This window comes from Macrotis lagotis, chromosome 4 (genome assembly GCF_037893015.1).
Source record: "Macrotis lagotis isolate mMagLag1 chromosome 4, bilby.v1.9.chrom.fasta, whole genome shotgun sequence".
In the NCBI taxonomy this organism is placed as follows: Eukaryota; Metazoa; Chordata; class Mammalia; order Peramelemorphia; family Peramelidae; genus Macrotis; species Macrotis lagotis.
Genome location: NC_133661.1, coordinates 278,946,707 through 278,957,964, shown reverse-complemented (window position 1 = coordinate 278,957,964; position 11,258 = coordinate 278,946,707).

The window sequence follows — 11,258 nt, the reverse complement described above, 5'->3', positions numbered from 1 at the left end:
CACATCCATTTGTGTTTCCCTCTCTTGACAGGCTCTGGGGAAGAAATAGAAAAGGCTTCCAAGAATCTGATTCATCATGAAATTCTGAACTGCACATTTTCTTTCAGTGTGGAATTACTTTCATATTTTTATTCATGGCATTCTTGCTTCAATTTGTGGATGTATACTTGAGGATCTATTACAAACCTATGAGCACTGAAAAGTTTACTTTACATAATTAAATATTTGCCTGCTTCATAAAAGAGCCTCCATGAATACATTCTCAAATAATGTATCTTGAAAAATGTAGGTTTTCATTAAGCATTTACTAAATGCTTATACTTCTAAGCAGAAACAGCAGAAACAGATTTGTTTTCAATTTTTCTCTGTGTCTCTGACAGCTAATGTATGGCTTAATAAATACTAGTTTTAAATGAAAGAAAATGAAGTTAGTCTGATCTGACCTGTTTTTGAGGAGCCCATGTTGATCCTTTGTAAATACTGCTTTCTCTCCTAAATATTTATTAATCATCTTTTGTAAAATAGTTCTTAGAATTTTTTCAGTATTCAAACACATAAAATACAGCTTAAGAATTCACCTTCTATTTTGTGCATATTTCCTTTCTCTAGTTCTGTGACATGTGCCTTATTCTCTATTTTCAAAGATAATTGATAGTGACTCAGTGTACACATCTACCAGACCTTTTGTTATCATGCATGGGATAGAGCTCATGTGGGACTGTGACTTGGGACTTAGTTTTCACTATCTTCCCATTTTGGGAGGTGTCAATTTTCCATTAACTTTTTTTTTTAAATTGCTGATCTATTCCAAAACTTGTTTTAATTAGTAAAATAGCAGAAAAGAAAGAATTGAAAAAAACTCTATTGTTTATCTTTGTCCATCCACCCAGCACTAATCCATTCCCTTCTTTGATCTTCATTCTTTCCTTAATTAAAAAAACAAAATAAAATCAAGTTGTTGTCTTTAGCATTCCTCCAGAGGAATAGCTCATTTTAAACTTTAGCACTTTTTACACTATGTGAATAGGATGATGCTACTTTAAGGAAGGTGGTGATCTTTTGTTCTAACTTGTTTCTGCTAGCTCAGTCAAAAGTTTGTATACCAAACAGAAGCCTTATTGTATCTATGAACAAGAAACTGTGTTAGCACTATGAACAACAGATCATATGAAATAGACCTAAGGTTTTTACTGGAAAATAAGCCACTCCACTCCAATATGTGCAAAACACAGTGCTCAACACTGTAAATATAAAGACAAAAATTTATACACAGATGAAGAATGAAAAACAAGAATATTTAGAGATGAAGGTAAAGGAGAGGTTGCGTAAAGTATATTAAGAAAAGAAGGAAAAATGGTACAAAACGAATACTTTTTCAGTGTAGTCCAAGCCATGTCAGTAAAAGCCTTGCCTGGCAAGGCAACAGCAAGCCTATGGAGTGACTAAGTGGATGGCAGAAGCTCCCAGGGCTCTCAGCCCACAGACTCAATAAGGAGGATAGAAGGAAATTAAAGGGGACCCTTTCCTGGCACTGGAAAAATGGTATGTTGCTCATAGGCAGTTCCAGATTGAAATCCTAGGGTAAACAATAAAGAAAAATCATAAGAATTCAATAAGGTTAAACTGTTACATTCATAAATGGTAAGAAGGTAGTTTGAGCTTCTAAGAACTTTATCTTTATCAGGACAGTTAGAAATGTAAATGGAGGGCACAGGTGTGAGTAAACTATGATAGGATGCTATCCAGAAAAAATATAGGGGTGAGAAAAGGGATTCATTGAGCAAAAGATGGGTGAAATATTGGGGTAAATTATCTCTCGTGGAATGGAAGAGTAACCGGCAACACTAGAACCTCATCAGAAGTGGCTCAAAGACGAAATAACATACACACTCAACAGGGTATAAAAATCTGTCTTATCTACAGAAAAGTTGGAGGAATAGTATATGGGGGGATGTTGGAAGGAGAATGAAGCTAAAAAGGAAATGCAGATTGCAGCAGGTAGAAGTCAGAAACCAAATTCTTTTGAGGAGGAACAGAATGAAAGGAGAGAAAAATAAAGATGAAGAGGAAAAAGCAGTATAAAGGGAAATATATTATTAGTTATCATGGCTATGACTGTGAGCAGGATGAATTCATCCACAAAACAGAAGCAGATAGAGTGAATCAAAAACCAGAATCCTACAATCTGTTGTTTTACAAGAAAATCACTTGAAGTAGAGAGACAACACAAAGAGTAAAGGTGAGGGGCTGGAGCAGGATCTATTATGTTTTTGCAGAAGTTAAAAAAAAAAACCAAAAAGCAGGATTATCCCTCATGATTTCAGAACAAAGTAAAAGCAAAAATTGATCTAAATAATAGAGATAAGCAGAGAAACTACATTTTGCTAAAAGGATCAAAGACAAATAAATAATCAATACTAAACAAATATGAACCAGATCATTTGCCATCCAAATTCTTTTCTTAAGGAAAAGTTAAATGAGTTACAGGAGGATATACAGAGTAAAAATACACTAATGGGGGATTATCAACTTTCTCCTCTAAGGAAATAAGTAGATTTAACCAAAAAAAAAAAAAACCCAAGAAGTTAGAGGTGAAGAGAATTTTAGAAAAGTTAAAATATGAACGACCTCTGAAGAATGAATGGGAAAATGTATTGTTCTAAGTGATACAATTTACCTGCACAAAAATTGACCATGCATTAGAGCATAAAATCTGAGTTAAATGCATAAACGTAAAAATATTGAGCCCATCTTTTTAATATAATAATGGAACAAAAATTATATTCAATAAAGAGACAGGAAAACAGGCTAAAATTAATTGAAACTTAATCTAATTCTTACAAATAAGCCAGTTAAGAGAGAAATAGACACAATCAATTTCATCAAAGAAAATGACAACAATGTGAGATGCCATACAAAAATTTATGCGATACAACCAAAGTAGTTAAATTAGAGGAAAATTTATATTGCTAAATGCTTATATCAATAAATTAGAGAAAGAGCAAATCAATGAATTGAGATAGCAATAAAAATGATAGAAAGAGCAAATTAAAAATCCCTAATTTAGAAATCCTGAAAATCAAAGGGGAGATAATAAAAATTGAAATTAAGGAAATCTTTGAACTAATAAATAGAACTAGGATCTGGTTTAATTTTTAAAAAATCAAGTAGGTAAACCATTGATTACTTTGATTTTTTTTAAAGAAGAAAACCAAATTATTAATATCAGAAATGAAAAGGGTAAATTCACCACCAAATGAAGATGAAATTAAAGCAAACATTAGAAGCTACTTTGCCAAATTATATGCCAATAAATTGAAAAACCTAAGTGAAATGGATAAATAATTAGAAAAATTAAAATTGCAACAATTAACAGAAGAAATACAATGTTTAAATATACCTATCTTAGAAAAAGAAACTGAACAAGCCATCATTGCGCTCCCTGAGAAAAAAATTCCCAGGACCAGGTGGAATCACAAATGAATTCTATCAAATAAAGAACAATTAATTTCAATGCTATATAAAGTATTTGGGAAAATAGTCAAAGAAGTCTGACAAATTCTACCACAAATATGGCTCAGATACCAGGACAAGCAAGAACAGAAAGAAAACTACAGATTAATTTCTCTAATGAATATTGATGCAAAAATTTTAAATACAACACAAGGAAAGTATGGCAATATATCACAAAGATCATGCACTATGAAATTTACACCAAAAGTGAAAACTTGGTTCAATATTAGAAATAACTATCAGCATAACTGAGCATATCAATAACAAAAACAACAAAAATCCTAAGATTATGTCAGCAGATTCATAAAGACTGATAAAATATAATATTGATTCCTTATAAAAATATTAAAATTATAAGTACTATCTATCTAAAACCATCAGTAAGCATTATCTGTAATTGAGATAAGCTTACTAGTAAATCAGGATTGTGAAAGCAAGGATGTCCATTATCACCACTATTATTAAATATTGTATTAGAGCTGCTAGTTATAGCAATAAGAGAAGAAAAAGAAATGGAAGGATTTAGAATGGGCAAAGAAACACTCACTCTTTGCAGGTGGCATGATGATGAATTTGAAGAACCCTGGAGAATAACCTAAAATTAACTAAAAAACTATTAATAATATTAGCAAAGCTTCACAATATTTTTACACAAAGTCCAACAGCAAAAGATAGAAAAATAATTTCCAAGTAAAAACTGAAGACAACATAAAACACTTAGGAATTTCAACTAGAAAGACAAATCTAGGAACTACACTAACTGTGCTGACTGATATACTACAAATTCATTATCTTTTCCCAATTGCATCCACAGTAAGGCAAGGTAATTCTTTCACACCTCTCTCTCTCAATATCCAATTCACAATAGCTTTTACAAATCTTTTAATCCTTCCGCAGACTTCCTAAAGCTCTCTCTCTATTCCTTACTGTTAGTTTAACAACACTGATATTGCTTCATTTTCCACTGGGGGGGGGACTTTCCACTAAATGCTCCCTCTTTTCTCCTCTTTATTTCACATCATTCAGATGCCTTCTGCCTCTATATCCTTTTTCATGCCTTTCCCATTAAAAGTTGACCTTCCTTGGGGGGGGGGGGCCACTAGAGTCAGGAGGACCTGAGTTCAAATCCAAGCTCAGACTTACTTAGCTGTGTGACCTTGGACAAGTCATTTAACCCCATTGCCTAGCAAAAATTTAAAAAAAGAATTATCTTCCTCCTTGCCAAGGCAATTGCTATATGTCCCAGTACTTCCATTCCATCCCATCTCTCCCAGCAAACTGCATCCTTTCCTATCTTCGGTTTCTCCGCTTCCCTACTTCTCACAACCCCTCACTCCTCTTCAAAAAACACTCACACCTGGGAGTCTTGGAGCAAGCAGTGTTGTCCTACAACCCTCCCTTATTTCCCTTCAAACAGCCATAAAAGAGTGTTTCTGAACAAGTCCTGGAACACTAGAATTGGCAAACGGATGGGATGAAACAATCTTCTAGCCCAGAAAACTTAGAAGAACCATAAGGGGACAAAGAGAGTGCATTCCAGGATAGGAAACATCCTAGAGAGCCACATCAGCAAACCAGTGAGAGATCTTGAGCTGTAGCCCAGCAAGCTCTGAATGATGTGAAATTGTCCCCTCAGGACAAGCAGGGAAGCCAGGTGACTCCAGATCTAAGGACTACCACTTGCTTCAGCACAGCTCTAGGAAAATAGGGATCCTCCAGTAGCCAGACCACAATATGCTTCAGTATAACCCCAGGGAAACACTGAATGCCCCCCACCCCGGGCCTAAGCTCACACCAGACACCACCATGAAGATCTCAATTAAGCATCAATCAGGTAAGCTGAGAGACCCCTAAAGCCACCAGAGGCAATAGCCACTCCCCACCCCAACATCTCAGTGCAGCACCAGCCAAAAGGTTCCTGCATGGACCTCAGGGACATATCAGCACAATATAAGGTAAATGGCAGGACCTGTAGTCACTGGTACAAGAAGCATGTGACAATTCCCATTCCATCCTGAGAGCAGAGTTCTAATTTAAAAGAAAGGAAAAAGACACCGACCTCCACCCCCAGAAAAAAAAGGATAAACATCCTCCAAATACAACAAAAAAAGAAAATGAGAAAAGGAAGTTACTTGTTGGCTGGCTGGTTCTTGTCCTTTGTTATCAAAGAAGACCAAAATGACATCACTATGTTTGAGACAAATTACAGCGTGTTAGACTGTGACTGATCAGATCAAAATGAGCTCATAATGCTCTACTACAGGTCGGACACAAATAGTCCACGTCAACACTGGGAGGTCCTGTGCCAGTGTCTCCCATATTGTACAATCAATTCTAAGATTCTTAAGAGAGATCTTCAGGGTGTCCTCTCCAAATAATAGACTTTTTGGCAAATGAATGTCTGGCACTCTAATATTATGCCTAGTCTCTGCAGTTGCCCTCTCTATAGTAATGCTGTAATACTAGGTAGTTTGGCTTGAGAACGGACCTCAGTGTCTGTATCTTCTCCTGTTAGGTGATCTTCAGAATCTTCCTGAGACAATTTAAATGAAAGTGATTCAGTTTCCTCACATGGTGCTGGTAGACTGTCCAGTTTCACAGGCATATAACAATGAGATCAGCACAACAGCTCTGTAGACCTTCAGTCTGGTAGTCACTCTAACACCTCTTCTCTCCCACACTTTTTGGAGCCTCCTAAATATTAAGCTAATCCTGGCAGTGTGTCTGTGTCAGCCTCATGGTCAATGTGTACCTAACTCTCTGGAAAGAACACTGCCAAGGTAAGTGAACTTGTCCACAGTACTCAAAACTTCTCCATATGCTGTAATCCATGGTTCCACATATGAATGGTCTAAGTATTGGCTAATGGAACACCTAGGTTTTCTTGATGTTAATTGTTAGACCAGAGAATCCATCCATACTTTGTTCTGGTGACAGGGAAAACCAAGATACAAACAATGTCAAAACACCCATGGGAAAAACCCCAAAAGAAAAACAGGAAGCGGTCTCAAGACCAGAAAGAACTCATAAAGAGCTCAAAAAGAAGTTAAAAATCATATAAAAGTGGTAATAGAGAAATTATTTTAAAAAATAACTGTTTAAAAAATAGAGTTGGCCGAATGGCAAAGGAGATACAGAAATCTGAGAAAAACAACTCTTTAAAATTTGAGAGTAAAATTAGCCTAATGAAAACAGAAAGTCATCAAACAAATTCAGAAGAATGAAAAACTGGAAGAAAATGTGTTAAATACCTCCTGGGGGGAAGAACCCTCACTTAATTCATCCATTCTTCCTAGCTATCCTTACTTGTCTCTCCTCCCTTTAGTGGTAAAATCCCATGAGGTCATCTACGTAAAACCTTCCACTTCCTTTCTTCTCACTCTCTTATTAACTCTCAGGAATAGGGTGCCTGACATTGTTCAAGTGAAACTGCTTTATCAAAAATTAGTCATCTCAACTGTTAAATTTAATGGCCTTTTCTCCATCATCTTTCTTGATCAATCTGGAGGCTTAGACACTATTAATCAATATCATCTTTTCTCTCTAAAATTTCATGACCCTATTTTTGCCTCTCCTATTATCTGACTGGTCCTTCTCAATCTTCTTTGCTATATCTTCAATCAAGTCAAACCTACTAATAGTAGACACTCAACATGGTTCTGTCTTGGTTCTCAACTTCTTTTATGATTTCATTGGAAGATGCCATCTGCTCCATGGATTTAATTATGAACTCTTTGTTGATGTCTAAATCTAATTATGCAGCCCAAACCTCTCTCTTAAACTGCAGATATGCATCTCTAATTGCCTATCCAGTGGGCATCTTAAAATCAACATGTCCCAGACTGAAATCATTCTTTCTTTCCCCTCCAAACTATCCTCTTTTCCAAATTTCCCTTACTGCTGTTGAGAATACCACCATCCTGAGAGTCACTTAGGCTCACAACCTAGGTATCATTCTCAATTCTTCAATTTGATATTCAAGTTGTTTCCCAAATCTATTGATTTTACCTTTTAATGGTTCCAGTTTATGCTGTTCCTTTCTATCCCCTGAAATTGCCATAACCCTGGTACTAGTCCTTATTTCTTCATGCTTAAAACTGTTGCAATAGCTTTCTGGTTGGCTTCCTGACCTCAAGTCCCTACACACTCTAGTCCATCCTCCAGCCAAATAGATTTTCCAAAAGCAAGGATCTGACCCCATCATACACCTATTCCATAAACTCCAGTGACTCCTTCTTACCTCCAAGACTTGATATAAAATCCTAAGTTTGGCATTCAATGCCTTCAAGGCATTGGTGGTTCCTATCTTTTTCCTGATATTCTTTGATCCTAAGACACTAATGTATTTGCTGTACCTCATATAAAGCATTCCCTCTTCATCTCTACTTCCTGAGTTATATAACTTCAAATCTCAACAAAATCCTACCTTCTTTTGGTAGTCTTTCCTGATTCCCCTTAATGTTAGTACTATCCCTCTGCTGATAATGTCTTTTTTATATGTCATCATCTGCATATTGTCTTCCCAGACTGTGAACTTGAGAGCAGAAACTACCTTCTGCCTTTTTCTGGATGCCCAACACTTAACACAGCATCTAGCAAATAGTAGGTTCTTACTAACTGTTTGTCTAGATAGGATGATTTCTCTATTTCCTTTGCCTTCATCAAGTCTTATGAACAGTTATATTTAATTGTATATTATCACATATTTATATGTATATTAAAATTTCTTAATAGCATTCCTGTCTTATGCCAAGTTTCTTAGAACCTATCCAACTATTAGTGAGGGACCTCTCTCCCTAAATCTCTTGTATTAATAATTTTTTATTTATTCTATATGGGCTTATATGTATGCTCAACTCTCCTCTTAGAAAGTAAACTATAATAGAGAGTATTTTCTTCTGTATTTGCATCACCAGTTACTAGACACAAAGGAAATGCTAATCGAATAAGATGAATTTCATTAAACTCTTGTATTTATATTAAAAAATCAATTCCATAATTGTAAAATGGCAGAGGCATAGATACCTTAAAGATGTTCTGATAAGAATCTGGGGATTTCAGAGTTTAAGAGGCTTGTAGACTCAGTGAACCAATGGTGAGTTGTATCATCCAAAAAGCTTATGTAGTCTTGGGCCCGACTAACTGAGCAACGGCTTCCAGAAATGGAAAAATAATCAGCTGGATGGCTCAGAAGACAGAACCAGGGATTGTCAGAAAGACTCTTATGCCTGAGTTCAAATGACCTCGTACCCTTACTTAGCTAAATTACCCTGAGTCAATCACTTAACCCTCTTTACTTAAGTTTTCTCATCTGTAAAATGAGCTAGAGAAGGAAATGGCAAATCACTTCAATCTAATTGCCAAGAAAAACCCAAATAAGGCCATAAAGAATCAGAAATTTCTGGACTGCTAAGTGGCACAGTGGATAGAGTACTGACCCTGGAGTCAGGAGTATCTGGGTTCAAATCCGGCCTCGGACACTTAATAATTACCTAGCTGGGTGGTCTTTGGGCAAGCCACTTAACCCTATTGCCTTGCAAAAACCTGGAAAAAACCCTCAGATGAAGCATCAGAAATTTCAGAAATGCCTGAAATCACCATCAACAAAAAAGCTTCCAGAAATACGGACATGACATTTCCATCCCACTCTACCCTATCATTTCTCATCTGAAGTACTGTTTTCAATTCTGGACATCATGTTTTAAGAAGGATGTTAATAAGTGGAGAGTCTAAAGGAGGGGTAACCAAGATGAATGAAGGCCTAGGATTAATGATATATGACAACCAAGTGAAAAATTTGGGTAAGTCTTGCCTGAAAAAAGCAGATTCACGGGGAAGATGATAGTAGATAGGGAAACAATGATTGAAAATTCCAAAGTAGCAAAAAGAAAAAAAAAAAGTTTGCTAGTAAGGGAAAAAAATACCAGCAATCATAACCTGTCCATAAGTGAGTAGCTGGCTTTTAGATTTGTTGGTTTCCCTCTTTTAGAGATCTTCGTGTAAGAGGCTGGATTACTATAAGTCAAATAAGTTATAGTGAAGATTGCGTTTTATATAGTTTGAACTAGATAGAAGATGGGAAAACTTCCAGCTTTCAAATTCTGTGAGATTTTTGTGGTAGTCTGTCTACCTGTGATCATTGTGAATACTGCAAAATTATATAAATAGCCAATTAAATTTTCTTTTGATCTTTAGTCATATAATAAAATCAACAGTATTATTTCACGTATGTGTCAATAAAGGAATTCTTCAACTCATTTTATTTAGCAGTAATGTCTTTATGTCTTCTAATTTAGAGCAAGGATGTCAATATAGATATGATTCAATTACTTCAGTAATGTTCCAATTGTCAAGTTCATTTTTATTGATGGTCTAATAGTTGTGTGGGATTCATAATATCCACTGCTCTCTTTCTAGCTAATCTCTCACCATTACTGCCAAAACCAAAAAGGTCCAAAAAGAAATAAAGTATATCTTGAATTTCTACCAATTTCATGGACTGCCTTAAGGCAAAAAACTCATGACCACGTGTCTAAATCTCTGATGATGAACCTCTCTATACTTCAGTGGAATGGTTCTCTTTTGCCTAGCTTTCCAAATTAGTAGAAACCAGGAGCCTGTGCTCAATTAACCATAGCTTTTGAGAACCTACACCAGAAGGAAGGAGGGGTTAAGTATTTTGCTGGAGGACTGTACAGAAATGCCTATATTTTCCTTTTCACTTCAGCTCTGCCCAATAATCTTAAAGGCGCATATATATATATATATATATATATATATATATATATATATATATATATATGTATATGTATTACGATAGACTAATACATTTATACATTTATTCCCCAAATTCTTTTGATACCATGATTATAAAACCTGGGACTTACATGAAATTGAGTTTAGAAATCATTCATTGCAAGACAGTTTTATAATAGTATATTCTAAATGGTAAATTTCACACAACAGTTAGGAATGCTAAATAACATTAAATGAAACAACAAAAATGTTTTCATTACATAGAGTAGAGGTGTGGAAATCACTCTATAGATCACAAAATTACTATCCAAATATGATTTTTGTGATGTATTACATAGGCTCCCTTTTCTTGCATATGCTCTAACTTTATAAATATATATTATTACAATCTACATTTCCTATTTCCATGAATCATTTAATTGTAATTTATTTTGAATATCTGAAATATCAATTTTAGCATTCTAGATTCAACTATATATGTAGAACAATTAAAAATAAAGTTCAAAGACTTTTCTTTTCATTTATTTAAGGCAATGGGGTTAAATGATTTGCCCAAAGTCACAAAGCTAGGTAATTATTAAGTGGTTTAGACCACATTTGAACTCAGACCCTCCTGACACATATTAAAATTTCAAAAGGGATAGGCTTTCTTAGAATGAAAACAAGATGGGACAATCTAATCCAGTTGTCTTATTTTTTAGATAAAGAGGACTGCAGAGAGATTAAATAATTTGCCCAAGGATACAGTGCTAGTTTGTAGCAGAACAATTTCTGTGTTCTTTCCATTCTACTATATTATGGCTTGTGGATGAAGTAGCTCTCTGAAAGTAGAGCCTTTGGGGAACTATGTTAAACACATGAAAAAAGCAGAATTTTACTGCCCAAAGACCCTAACCCACAAAGGAATTTCTGTTCATGTTATAAATAATTTAATTGCTGGTTATTATAATTAAGAGAGTAAAGGAAGTCTTATAATAGACAATCTATGC